The 14,887-nt window shown below is 38.9% G+C and overlaps 1 long non-coding RNA gene across 1 annotated transcript; it reads right to left on the bottom strand.

The window, feature by feature from the left end:
- Window positions 1–12,727: 12,727 nt before the first annotated feature.
- Window positions 12,728–14,677, bottom strand: LOC309387711. Its single transcript, XR_014174648.1, has 3 exons — window positions 14,652–14,677; window positions 13,884–13,991; window positions 12,728–12,786 (listed from the first exon to the last, which is right to left on the bottom strand). It is a non-coding gene; the product is annotated as an uncharacterized lncRNA (long non-coding RNA).
- Window positions 14,678–14,887: the final 210 nt, after the last annotated feature.

Raw genomic sequence — 14,887 nt, 5'->3', positions numbered from 1 at the left:
ATTTATCTATTATCTACTGTATTTTATTGTATTTTTTAAATCACTGTTTTATCTTATTTATGTCTGTTAAATTCCACTATTCAGTATTTCCCAATACTGTTTTCCCCCCTATTTGTTTCCTGGATAAAATCATTTAAAAAAGAAAAAGCTGCACAATGTCTCTTGTTGCTAACGTTGGGAGACTTCTATTTGGAACCCCTCCAAAAAGAAGACTCATTTAACCCAGCTGGTCTTCAATCAAATTTTAAAATATCCTTCCCACCTTATATATAGAAACAGCAGAGGGCAGCAGACCACAAGAAATGCATGCCTAGCAGCTCTATTTCTTCTCGTGTCCATGGACTAGCCTTCCCTCACTAAAGCCAGCAAACAATGCCCAGATTTTATTGATATCTTGTTATCTCTCCAAAGCTCAAAGAAGGGAAAGAAACAGAAAGATTAAAACATGTCTACAAATATCAAATGCAACAGGTTAAAGTGTAAAGATGGGCAACCGTTTGCCAATGACTTACAAAAAGAGGACTTTTAAAAATGGCTAGGATTAAACGACAATATTACAAGAAATCTTTCATTATGAGCATTGCCTTACAAGTACCTGTTAAGGAATGCAGTGGGATTTCTGCTGTATTCATAATGCCATCAGGAGTGACACATCATTTGTTTATGCCCCAAGAATGCCCTTCCTCTATGAACATCTCTCCCCTGAGGAATAGTTTTGGATTACTTGAGCATTAGATCCTCCCTGACTAAAACAAAAACTTCAATGGAAAATTGGAAGCTATTCATGGAGGAATGAGCTAGGAATTCAGACATTTCAGAGAACATATTGAGACATTTCTTGGGAAGATTTCAAGCTGCCAGAAAGGAATGCATTGAAACAGTTTTTGGAAGGTTTGAAAATGCTAGAATTTCCAGAAGAAGGTAGCAATGTTATTTTGAATGCCAACGGAAGTGAATCCCACAATCCAGTCTAAAATGATAGTGTGGTACAGTGGTTAGAATGCCAGATTAGAAAGCAGGATACTGTGACTTCTAGTCCTGCCTTAGGCATGAAACACAGCTGGGTGACTTTGAGACAATTACTCTCCCTCAGCCCAGCCCAACCCAACTTGTACTTTATGGAGGAAACAAGAGGATGAACAAGTATTAAGTGGGGCACCTTGAATTGTACAATATTTTATTTATCTGTAAAATTGATTAGCCACCCATCTTACCTCAGAGTAAGATATAAAATACAAGGGCAGGATATAAATCAAATAAATCAAAACCAATCATAAGAGTTGAATTAATTTAATCCTGTTTATCTTCTATGTTCTAGTTTCAAAATCCGCATCCATCTCTTAAGATATTCATAACTGGACAAAGAGGACAAATATTATTGAATTGTTTTTGCTGTCTCAGCATGTTTTTTACATTTTTAATGTAAGAAAGGCAGAGATTTGTGAAAGCTAAGGAAAACATTTAGGAACAAAACTTGAAGAATCAAGAAATCTCAGAGGTGAGAGGGGAATTTAGCATGTGAATATAAATGAATCTCAATCCCATTAGATTATATATTCAGTTGTTTGTAGCTGACCTATGAGGAAAGCCTGTGAGGAAAGTTTTGATGGGCTGCAGCTCCCTGGTGACCATTAATTCATCCTTTATCAGATGGTGGGCCATGGATAGCTACTGAAAACTTCAACATCAGTATAGTTCCACATCTAATATTTTCTAGCTAAACTTGCAGGCAAAATTATGCAAGAGCCAGCTATTCATGTAGGTGTAGCTCAGTATTAGCTCAAACTTGCAAGATGTTGGGTCTAGATGAAAGTTAGTAACTTGGAATCAAGGAAAAAAGCTTTCCATGCTTCAATGCAATTACCATTTATTATTTCTGTATTGGGGGGGCAGGGGTTCCCTTCTCAAGGCAATTGAAAATACTGCTTAACAAACCATGGTAAGATTTCCCCATGCTTTTGCTGCTATACACACCTTAACTCAACACAACAAAACTATGCAAAACTATGATAAAACATTGCAAATAAAGAAAAAAAGAAGTCCCAATTCACCCTTGGAACTTCAGTTTTTTAAAAAATGTTTCTCCTTTCTTCAAGACTTCTGGTTGTAACATCAACCACTTCCTCTCCCTCTCAGTCTTTTTGCTCATTGCAGAGGGCTCCAAATGTAAAGTGCCAGTGTTTCAATTTCACTATCTCTGCCTTTGCCGCACCCTGACATTCCAGGTCACCTTGACATTATCTTGGTATGGTGCAGAACAGTGTTTTTCAAACATGGCAAATTTAAAATAGGTGGTTTGCACTCCCAGAATTGCTGGTTGAGAAATGTAAGAGTGAATGCTCATACATAAAATTGCCAAATTTGAAATATACTGGTTTAGAATAATGGGGAGTCACAACCTTTGCAGAAAGCTTCTTACACCTGGTATAGAACCAATGGCTTCCTGAAAGAGCCTGTGCAAGGGGGGGGGGGGTCTGTAAACATAGCTTCAGGCACAGATTTGAATGGAAGATGCATTTGCCATGTGGTGCAGTGGTTAGAGTTCAGTACCGGAGGCTACTTCTGCTGACTGCTGGCTGTCTGAAATTTGGCAGTTCAAATCTCACCAGGCTCAAGGTTGACTCAACCTTCCATCCTTCCAAGGTGGGCAAAATGACCCAGATTGTTGGGGGCAATAGGCTGACTGTAAACTGCTTAGAGAGGGCTGTAAAAATTGTAAAGTGGTATATAAGTCTAAGTGCTATTGCTATAGCTAAGTGCTAATAAGAATGCTACCCAGGCCTCTGCAGAGGAGAGACTCTCCCTCCTCCCTAAATCTACATAATGAATGGTTGAATTGGGAAACAAGTTCCTTAAGAAAATCTGTATCCATTGGCCTTCTCTGTATAGTTTTTGCATATTCAGGTGAATTGCATGAAGAATGTAAGAGCTGAATATAACATCTGTTCCTTCTAATCATAGGAATGGAAAAGAAGCTAAGCTGTGATATTTAAATTATGCTGGACTTTTATTCAGCAGACACTCTATATTTTAAGAATAGAAAGCAAATTTCAACTCAGCTGCTCAAATGTACATGCAACCATGGAGCTTAAAACAAAACAAAGTGGAACAGCAATAATATTATACCAGCTTTCAAAAAAATCAACACATGTATACAATTGCACAAAAGAAAAGCAAGCTGAAACAATGGTACAACTTTCCATTCTCCTGTGCAATTGCAGCACAATAGGAAGTTTGTAGCACATGTGTGCTGATTAGCATAAATCTTACAACATCTGATCTTTTAGCACACTTCCTCATTTGCCTAGAGCTGTGGCACAAAATCACTGTTTCATTTTTTGACATGTTCCAGTTGTAAAGTGACTTAGTCTTTGCTGCTGAAATGATCAGCATACTTCTTTGGCCATTTGATTGATGACACAGCCAGGGTTTGGGATCCATCCCGTTCGTACTGGCCATTTTAGGCTATTGCAAGCAGGGCCCTCCCACTAGGTTGCCAGACACTACCATCCATGGCCTTTTTGGCATACGCTGCAGGACAGAGCAGATATTTCTGGAAGCTTGCACCATGAGGCCTGACTGGCACTTTCCAAAGCACTTGTCAGATCTTACCTGGGATCTTTCTATATGCAAGTTTAATAATTTTTGAAAGCAGCCACACGCATTACAGATTTTCCACTGTTTCTGCCAATAAGAGGTTTCATGTGGTCTCATTTCAAGATGGATAAAAATTGTTTTTTTTAATAAAAACAAATTGCTTTTTTAAATTTAAATTGGATTTTTTTATTTAAATCAATTGTTTTATTTAAATTGGATTTTTTAAAATCAAAATTATTTTAATAAAATGCTTTTGGGGTTGAAATCTATCTAAAGATCATTTTCTATTTAAGATACATTAATAATTTTGTTTATTCAGCATGAAATGGAGCTTAGCTAATGTAGCATCAGGCTGTATATTCTGCAATATTTACGTTTTTGGTAAACTCATTCAATGAATCCAACCTCTGCAAGCTGAGGTGACATGCACTGTATTGATGCATTCACACAATTTCACAGTAACCATGAGATAAATCATAAAACAAAGTTCAGGAATATTTCTTTATCCCCTTGTTTTGCAAATCTACATACGTTACAAACTGTATGATTGTTTGAAGAGAAATGCATCTGTACCACCAGGCTCTAAGTGGGAGGAGGAAGGGCAAGCAGTAAAAATGACAGTGAAACCTTCTAAGCAGCTTATAAATATAATATTAAAGAGCAGCGGTCATTTCTGATCCATCATGGCAGCGCCTGTTAGCGGGCATCCACTCACCTGTTGCCTGCCACGTCCCTCACCTTGTTGTGTCACTGCCGCATCACGAGCCGTCCCATTAAAGTGAATGGGACTGTTGGTGAGTCAACAGCAAGTCAGAGAAGGAGCCACTGAGGGACTAGAGATTACAGTTGCTCTTTAAAAACTATTCTTTCAATTGAGTTGATTTAAATCGAGCCTTTTTACTTTAAGTCATGATTTAAATCGTGATTTAAATCGACTTGATATAAATCAAATCCACCTTTCTCCATTTGTTACTTGCTTGACTACGTTTATCTATGTCGTTAGCTACATTTATTCCCTGCCTTTCATTCAGAGGTTTAAGGTGGTGTACGTTCTAATTCTACCTCTTAATTTCCCCATTCCAAACATCCTATGCAGATTGTGCTATTCGCAATCAATGCAACACTCGGGGCTCTTTCTGTCAAGTACCATGGTCATGTCATGCTTGCTAGGAGGGAAGTGTGCCCATTTTGCCCACATGTTCTCTCTCCATGGCAGGCATCAGCATCAAGGAATTTAGCTTCAGTCTTGAATAGGGAGTGGGAGAGATGAAACCGTCGCTTAACTCTGGGGAAAAAATAAGTATGAGGAAGACGCAGAACAGTTCTGAGAAAGGATCAACGGAAACTGACTGACTACATACATCTATGTAATGGATATAAAATGCAATTGTTGTAAGATCTAATCACTATATGGAAACATTTATGCCAGAAATGTCATGCTATGTCCAATGTTTTTAATGTTTATTTAATAAAAAACTTTTTAAAAAAAACATTGTGTCTTTTAATACAATACAATACAATACAATACAATACAATACAATAGCAGAGTTGGAAGGGACCTTGGAGGTCTTCTAGTCCAACCCCCTGCCTAGGCAGGAAACCCTATACCGTTCCAGACAAATGACTATCCAACATCTTCTTAAAGACTTCCAGTGTTGGAGCATTCACAACTTCTGGAGGCAAGCTGTTCCACTGATTAATTGTTCTAACTGTCAGGAAATTTCTCCTCAGTTCTAAGTTCCTTCTCTTCTTGATCAGTTTCCACCCATTGCTTCTTGTTCTGCCCTCAGGTGCTTTGGAGAATAGTTTCACTCCCTCTTCTTTGTGGCAACCCCTGAGATATTGGAACACTGCTATCATGTCTCCCCTAGTCCTTCTTTTCATTAAACTAGACATATGCAGTTCATGCAACCGTTCTTCATAAGTTTTAGTCTCCAGTGCCTAATCATCTTTGTTACTCTTCTCTGCACTCTTTCCAGAGTCTCCACATCTTTTCTACATTGTGACGACCAAAACTTGGTAAGTGTGGCCTTACCAAGGCATTATAAAGTGGTATTAACACTTCACGTGATCTTGATTCTATCCCTCTGTTTATGTAGCCTAGAACTGTGTTGGCTTTTTTGGGCAGCTGCTGCACACTGCTGGCTCATATTTAAATGGTTGTCCACTAGACTCCAAGATGCCTCTCACAGTTACTACTATTGAGCAAGGTACCACCTATACTGTACCTGTGCATTTTGTTTTTGTTGCCTAAATGTAGAACCTTACTCTTTTCACCATTGCATTTCATTTTATTAGTGCCCAATGTTCAAGTTTGTCAAGATCCTTCTGTATCTTTAGCCTATCTTCTGGAGTGTTGGCTATTCTTGCCAGCTTGGTGTCATCTGCAAATTTGATGAGTTCCCCATTTATTCCCTCATCCAAATCATTGATGAAGATGTTGAAGAGTACTGGGCCTAAAACAGAGCCTTGGGATGCTCCACTGCATACTTCTCTCCATGTAGATGCTGTTCCATTGAGGACTACACGTTGAGCATGGTTGGTCAGCCAGTTACGAATCCATCTGGTGGTGATGCTGTCCAACCCAAATTCTTCTACTTTATCTAGTAGCAGGTTATGGTCTACCTTATCAAATGCCTTACTGAAGTCCAAGTAAACTATATCGACGACTTTCCTCTGGTCCACTAATTTTGTCACTTTGTCAAAGAATGCAATAAGATTAGTTTGGCATGATCTGTTTTTGACAAACCCATGTTGGCTTTTGACTATTACTTTGTTTACTTTTAGGTTTCACTGATTTGTTGCTTGATTATCTTTTCCAGAATGTTTCCTGGTATTGAGGTCAGGCTGTTAGGTCTATAGTTTCCTGGATCTATTTTTTCCTTTTTTGAAGATGGGAACCACATCAGCTCTTTTCCAGTCCTCTGGCAGTTCCCCGGTGCTCCAGGATCTCTGAAATCTATAGTTCAGTGGTTCTGAGATCTCATCTGCCAGTTCCTTCAGAACCCTGGGGTATGATCCATCCGGTCCTGGTGATTTGAACTCATCTAGGGGAGACAGGTGCTCACTTACCATTTTCTTCCCTATTTCAACTTCTGTTCCTAATCTGATTTTTGTGGTGCTGTTTTTCATAGGTTGGACTGTTTTATCCCTTTGTGTAAAGACAGATGCAAAAAATGAGTTAAATAGTTCTGCTTTCTCCCTGTTGCTTGTCACCTTCATGCCACTTTCTCCCAGCAATGGACCAATTGTTTCCTTAACCTTTTTCTTGTTTTTAACATGTTGGAAGAAGTTTTTTTGTTATTTTTTACTTTTGGGCAAGCTTTTCTTCATTGCGAGCCTTAGCTTTCCTTACTTAGTCTTTACAGTCTCGGGCAATTTGCTGATATTCTGCCTTGGTTATGTCCCCCTCTTTCCACTTTTTATACTTAACTTTTTGTCTTTCAATTTGTCAGAGAGTTCTTTATGCAGCCATGCTGGTTTCTTTTGGGAGCTGTTATTTTTCTTCTTCATTGGTATTGTGCTAGACTGGGCTTTTGTAATCTCATTTTTCAAAATTTCCCAAGCTTCTGGAGTTGTTTTCCCCTTGAAGATTCTCATCCATGGAATTCTTCCCAAGCTCTCTCTAAGTTTATTGAAATTAGCTCTTTTAAAATCCAAGACTCTAGTTTGACTTTGTTCTACTACTTGTGTTTGCATAATGTTGAATTCCAATATTGCATGATCACTTGCCCCCAGGGTTCCTGTGGCTTCAACACTTTCTATCATTTCCTCTCTGTTAGTGAGAATTAAGTGTAATATGGCCGATCCCCTTGTTCCCTTCTCTACTTTTTGGGAAACAAAGTTGTCTGCTAGGTTCATTAGGAGCCTGTTGGATCTTCCACTTGGTGCAGAGTTTGTGTCAGCCTCTGTTTTGCTTGCTACGCTTGCTTTCTATCGGCTGCCATAGGAACAGGGGGTGGGGGGCATAGTATTGGGGAAGGGAATTATATTGTACTGCAGGAGTCTTGTTCTCACCATCTTCTGCGCATGCCGGTGCCTAATGTTTGGACTTGGTCAAGGCCAACCGTTTCGCATACCAACTTGATGAGGCTGTTTAAAGATGCACCCATGACACCTTAGGGAGTTGCAGATTGGACAATGGGTTGGGGAATTGGGGAGAGGGTGCTGGGTAAACGTTTGATATGTATATGTTCCCGCCTTTCCGGCTCAGATCTTGCTTTCTTTTTGCTGTTTTCACTTCATATCTAATAAAAGTACTTTATCTCTATTAAAATGGAGTTGAGGTTTTCCTTTCTTGGATATTGAAGGAGGCATGCTTGACAGTTTGTTTCCCAGTTGATGTCAGGGTAGTTAAAATCCCCCATTATTATTGTGGTGTGCTTCCTACATACCTTAGTTAGCTGACTAGCAAAAAGTTCATCTACTTCCTCTGCTCCATGTTGTTCTTTAAAAAGGTTTTGGACAAGTTTGCAAGGTTCTGCTAATACATCCGTTGACACTAATGCCATACAGTATTCCTAGAATCTTTGCAGTGCCTATTTCTTGACCTGGACTACCTCAAAGGGCTCAGAAACAGCTACTTCCAGGCACTGCAATCCACAAGGTCAGAACTGAACCCTTGTTTTTTTGCTGGCAGCACAATCATTTCCTTATAGCGTGAAATGAAGATAGGGTTCTGGTTCATTAACTTACCATTTCCTTTTTCCTTCTTTGTCCAGTACCACTTACATGCCAGGCTTTTTCTAAACCTGGGTTCTGTGTTCTTTTGTAACTTATGATCTTCTCTTAAAATGCAACAAATGATCTCTTCTACTCTTATCCCAAGGGACATGGTGGCTCAGTGGCTAAGATGCTGAGCTTGTCGATCAGAAAGATCAGCAGCTCAGTGGTTCGAATCCTAGTGCCATAACACAGATTGAGCTCCCATTACTTGTCCCAGCTTCTACCAACCTAGCAGTTCAAAAGCATGTGAAAATGCAAGTAGAAAAATAGGGACCACCTTTGGTCGGAAGGTAACAGCGTTCTGAATGCCTTTGGCGATTAGTTATGCCGACCACATGACCATGGAGAGGTCTTTGGACAGCGCTGGCTCTTCAGCTTTGAAATGGAGATGAGCACCGCCCCCTAGAGTCAGGAACGACTAGCACATATGTGTGAGGGGAACCTTTACCTTTACTCTTATCCCAATTCTTCTCTATAAACAAATCCTTAATGCGTCACCATTTCAGTCCTGATGTCAGCTAAAGTGCATTCAGGATTATTAGAGGTAACAATGTATCTGTTTTCACCTTAATAAAAAAAACTTTATCATATTTTATATTCCTTCCTTTTGCTTTTAATAATCTTCATTTTAGTTAAGATTGTAATGTCGTAGAGCTCAATTTTTTCCAATGTCCCCTCTCAAAATAATTATTCAAAACTAGCAAGCCTCTTTGGTATATCCAGTATAGAAAAATTATCAATTATCTTATAATTATTAAGATGCCAGCTAGTTTTCTTTTGCATATCTAATTTAACATCTTTTTCCATTTCATTATTATAGCTTGTCATTTTCAGATCCACTTTTAGATCAGACTGTCCTGTCTGGTAAAACATATTTCTTTTCCATAACAAGTTTTAAACATAGTCCATCTTTAGAAGCAGACCCTCTTAAAATTAACTTCTGAGCCTATCACTCAAAAATGTCCTTCAATATATCCATTATTAAAATATTTTGCTCCATTCTGTATCAGTATGTCACATTCAAGTGTTCTTCTCCTTTAGCTGGTATATTTACTTTCTTCTAAACTCTCTACTATCTTTCCTTCTGTCTAAACTCTCTTCTATCCTTCCTTCCTACCTGCAAAGTTCCAGTTTCAAGGAAAAACTGTCTGAAGCCTTTGTTGGTGATTTCAAGTCCTCTGCTCAGATGGTTCAATTTACCATGTCTTCCTTGGAAATCCATTTCCTTCATGTTTCCCATGGAAGGAAATCCTTTCATAAAGGTAAGTTTCGGATAGTGATATATTTTATTTGTGGAAAAGGCATATTTGAGGCAAAGTGAGAGGAGGGAGGAATGTGGAAGGAGTTTTGTCTCTCTTTATTACTATCGTTCTCTTATCCCCCACTTTCCCCTTTTGGCATTTTTTTAAGGAAAGTGTTTTGTTTTGTTTTAAATGATGCTTTATGCTCTAAAAGGCTTTCAGAGTAATTGATTCTCTCACAGAATGGCGTAGTTCAAGCTTCTGCTATTCTAATCATGCAATGGGAGGAAGGGGAGGTGTTTGTTTGGAACTCCAAAAACCGTTTTGCTTTTACCACAAAAAGTCAGTTTTTTTCTTTGGAAACTTAACACATTCATATAATCATTCTGATATCAGGCTATTTCACAACACTGTTCTTACCCTTCAGGGCTGGCTTTTGTTCATATTTTCTATAATGGGGATGCTTCTCTCCCTCTCAATCTTTTTCTTTGAGAGCCGACACATTTTTGCCTTTCAACTCACCCCAGGTAGGGACGTTCAACTATCTCACTAGTTCCACAAAGCTCTCTCTCTTTGTGTGTGTGCGTGCCTGTGTGTGGTATGTGTAAAAAGAATTGTCCAGTCTAGAGAAGAAAAAACATTTCTGATTTATCTATGTCTCTTCAAGGCCTCACCTCATCATTTCGGTTTCATGCAGAGAATAGCTGCCCACGTGAGATTTTTGCTGATGAGGAGAGTACAAAGGACATGCATCGATTTGCCAGGTTGGAGGTGAGAAAGACCAACTTTATTTGCTTAAGCTTGTTAGAAGCAAAGAAGTGAAAGTTCGTTTTTGATAACCATAGTATGAAAAAAAATGTTAATAAGGGAAGGACTCGGTTCTCTAGTGTGAATTTGACTACAGAAAGGAAATTGTGAAGGAAAATTAAAGGAATTTACAAGACAGTTTAAATCCATGTCTATCCATATCATTTTATTGCCTCCCTCTAGTTCTGTGCCATAACACCTTTTCAAAGTTTATTTTGAAAATTTAAACTTTGTTTAAAAAATAAATAAATTTGTAATAATGCAATAAAGGTATTACAGTTTTTCAAAAGGCATTTTAGGCATTCGTGCTTCAATTATAGGACTTGCCAATCTATTTTCCTGTCTTTTCTTTGTTAATGTATTTTTCAAGGTTATTTAAAACTAGAGTAGTCAATAGATGGTGTTAAGTAGTGGCATTCAGATAATAGAGTAACCTGAAAATTGTTCCATGACAAATATTTGCACTGACATTGCTAGCAGTTTCAAAACCTGCAGAAAGGCTGATTCCAGAAAGTAAAAGATAGAATATTGGCTGCTTTAAATTTTGATTGCTTTTTGTTTTTTGTGTGGGTTCCTTCAAGTTCATCTTGACTCTTGGCCACTGCTTGGACAAGCCCTTGCAGTTTACTTAGCAACATTTTTGGCAGTAGTTTCCCATTGCATGCTGAGGGCTGAGAGAGAGTGTCTGACTCAAAGTCACCCAGCTGGGGTGTACCTAAGGCAAGACTGGAACTCACAACCTCTCCATTTTTAGCCTCATGCCTCAACCACTAGATTAAACTGGCTCTCCAGTCAAGGGGTGGGATTCAAAAAATTTTACTACTGGTTCTGTGGGCGTGGCGTGGCTTGGTGGGTGTGGCAGGGGAAGGATATTGCAAAATCTCCATTCCCACCCCACTCCTGGGGGAAGGATTCTGCAAAATCTCCATTCCCACCCCCACCCCCACTAACCTGCTTGCCAGTTCTGTTCTCCTGTGCAGGCCAACAAAAGAAGACCCAGCCAATCAGCTGGGACTCAGGACGCAGCAAACAGATGGGGGTGGGGCCAGCCAGAGGTGGTATTGCCGGTTCTCCAAACTACCCAAAATGTCCACTACCGGTTCACCAGAACCGGTCAGAACCGTCTGAATACCACCTTTGCTCCACTATCCACATTGGCAGGGTGGGGAAAAGATGAACTTTACACTGGCAGTTTAGTTATATAGCCTGCTCATTACATGGACAATTTAAAAAAATACAGAGACAAAAGAAGTAGATTCTCTAAAATCTGAATGGCCACTTACTATCCTTTTAGCGTATCAGTGCAAAATGATACATTGTAATGCTTGACATTACAAAATGTGGCAGCTCTCCAAACTTCTGTCTTGTAGTCATGTCCCCATTTGCACCATGCAGCATTTTTTCCCTATAATGTTTCCTTCATCTCATGACTGGATCATGAGCGAACCAGCCTTAAGTTGTCCATAAGTATGCTGTTGTTAAAATATTTACCCTGTTTTTTTTCCTATATTATCTAAGGACAGCTTCAGAATAAATAAATAATGTTGGGCTTTATCATTCCCGAATAGGGTGAAAAATGTGATGGCTAAATTATTGAGAACAGAGGCATGATAGGAATCAGATTGTGTTCACCTATCACAACAGGCTAGAGAAGGGTGTAAGTATATGGATGCTAAAACTGCTTTGACTGGGGTACTTTCAGGCCTGGAAATAATCATATCACATTGAATTTCTGGTGCTGTCTCAAAAATGTTGTGGCCAATCAACAGTTTAAGTGAGTTCTGTCACTTAAAATATCCCCTCCAAGGAGCACCAAACAGGGAGTTTGGGCAAGAGAAAAGAAGCCACAACCATTGCCACACCTACACAGTAAATGCAGCAGAGATGGTCTGTGGGTAGTATACAGGCTGTCTTGCTTGACTCATTGCTCAAAACAGGGAGCTCAGTTGAAGTCAACAAGACAACAGCCTGATCTGATGTTCTGAATTAGAACTTCATAATGAGGGAATCAACATGCTGGGTTTTCCACTCATCTAACAACATATACGACTATTCCTCTTTCAAACAAGGGAGTCTTCTGCTTCCATAGATCTTCTCAAGGACACCCAAGCATAGCTTGAAGGTAACAAGGTAAACCTCTTCAGTTTTACTACTTTTGAAATCTGCCTCTTACCAGAGCCCCTACTTGTATGGTCTCTTCCTTTCTAGAGCTCTGGGACATCAGAAAATTCAGGGAAGACAATTTCCCACAGACTGGGCAGTAGCTTCCTACTGTTCTTCCTCTAGGAGAACTCAGTCTTTCAGGAGACAAACAACTCTCTTCTCCTGAAATAGAGTGGGATTCTGGAAGTTTTTCTTACCTGCTGGCTGCGCTTTTGAAGACACTGAACAAACAGCCTGTCCTGCTGTTTCCAGACTGAATTAAGGGGAGAGAAAGAAGTTCAATTACACATGTTGCACTAAATTATAATTATGAAACATTTGGTTTTAAGTACTATATGAACAGTTGAACACAATAAATGTGTTCTCCAATAAACTATACTTTAAAAAAAACCTCATGACTTAATTGGGCCCTATGAATGTGTACCAATAATAGTTCTTTTGGTGAGGAGATATCAGCCCAAAATTCAATTACAAAATTTACTGCCTAGAAGTGGAAGGCATACAACAAGCCTCTCAAACATCGATTGCCTGTAGTATTTAAACCTAGCCAACACGGAGATTACTCATATAATTAGGCTTTGCCCATATTCTTCAGCACAAGAGCTCATCTGATGCCAGCAGGTAGTTGGAGGAAGGAGATGAGGACTTTACATCCGGTTGGCCTGGTTACTTGGACTGTGTGGTGCCAGTTTCTACAGTAGAGAGCTATGACTTGATTAGCAGCTAAATTAAGCACAATAAGTGACACAGCACTAAAGTGGTAAAATCATGTATATAAAATAATATCTCAAAAGGCCTTTTTCAGGTGCTGAGGATGCCAGTTACAGAATATTGTACTGGACTTCTCTCTCTCTCACTTTTCTTGAATCCTAAATTAGTGTCCATTTGCCTCCATTCTTTTTTGCCCAATAATTGGGAGTCTCAAGTACTGAATGGGCCCATTGCTCTCTTTCCCTCACGCGACTACCTCTCCTTTAAAAAGCCCCAAAAGCTCCATGTCATGCACTCTATCATCTGACTTATTGGCTTCCTACCTGGAGTTCCTAGAGAGTTGTTTTGTAATCTTGGCCAACTATCTACAATGTGTATTTATGATAATGCTGTTTGGTTAATTTCTTTCTCTCCATTAAGTCCATTTTCATTGTGCCAGTTCCAGTTTTAGACGGAATGTATATCATGTGATAATGTAGGATTCTGTGTAAGTCTGTTCCTTCTTGGCGCCTCTTCCTCCCCCCCCCCTTCACCAACTAAGTCTGTGACTGATTTTGGCCACTGTACTATGACAATATCTTCAGGGCAGATACAGTGGCATCAATATACTATGTTATGTATAGGTGTGACAAATTTTACCTTCTGTTTCTCAGTTGGTAACTTCAAGGTGCAGGATTTCACCGTTAGGCAACCAATGTAGTTTTGCTAGGTTTTGTAGAACTGTTTGCTTCTTTGTGTTTGCAAACTCTAAAGGCAATTTCATTGTCTGAGAAGTGTATTTTTATGAACAATCAAAAAGCAGGATACAAATATATTTATCCTATTTTTTTCAGAATAAATTTATCAGTGTATATTTTATTTCTTTTTTTCTCTTTATCTCTTTCTCTATGTGGCTCTGCAACAGTGCAGAGTAGCATATACACATAACCCAGAAGTAATCCAATTTAAATTTAATTTCCAAGCCAGTGGTATATAAATTACGTAAAAGATTTCGTAAAACGTGTAATACAATTATTTAAAAATAATTTAGGTTAACTTAATGTTGAATAAAAAAATGTTCTGTTTGATGTGTTTAGAAAGAATGCGAAAATATTTTAATAATTAAAAATAAGTTTTAAATTTGAGTTCATTTTTATACTCTATAAAAACATCCAAGAATTTTTAAAATGTTTATTTGGCTAGGAAAATTATTAAATAATCCTCCAAATGAGGGGAAAATTCATCTGTTCAGTTCTGCCACCTTAATTAATTACAGTAAAATGAAATATATTGGGGGGGGAGGACGGACCCCAAGCTCATATATGCCTATTCAATTTTGCAGACAGTAACAGGTATTGCATTCATTCTAAGCAAATACTGTAACAATTAAGCATTCGTATTTTTTAAGGAATAAATTTGCATACGTACACAATAAAGAACAATGAAATGAGAAATAGATGTGCAAGCTGGAAGCCGGGCAAAATCGTGCGCTTCTACTTGAATATTCATGAATAGGCGGGGTTTACTTCACAACTGACAGGTCTAGAACCACTAGACTCTAGAGGAACCTTCGGACCTCCCGCGGGGGAACACGCCCACTCTCTTTAGTCTACCTCCTTATGTCCGACAGTAACCTCGGCAATACCTCCTCCTCCTGACCCCCT

Source organism: Natrix helvetica, assembly GCF_964273705.1.
Source record: "Natrix helvetica genome assembly, chromosome: 2".
In the NCBI taxonomy this organism is placed as follows: Eukaryota; Metazoa; Chordata; class Lepidosauria; order Squamata; family Natricidae; genus Natrix; species Natrix helvetica.
This window is presented reverse-complemented; position numbering and strand designations above follow the sequence as displayed.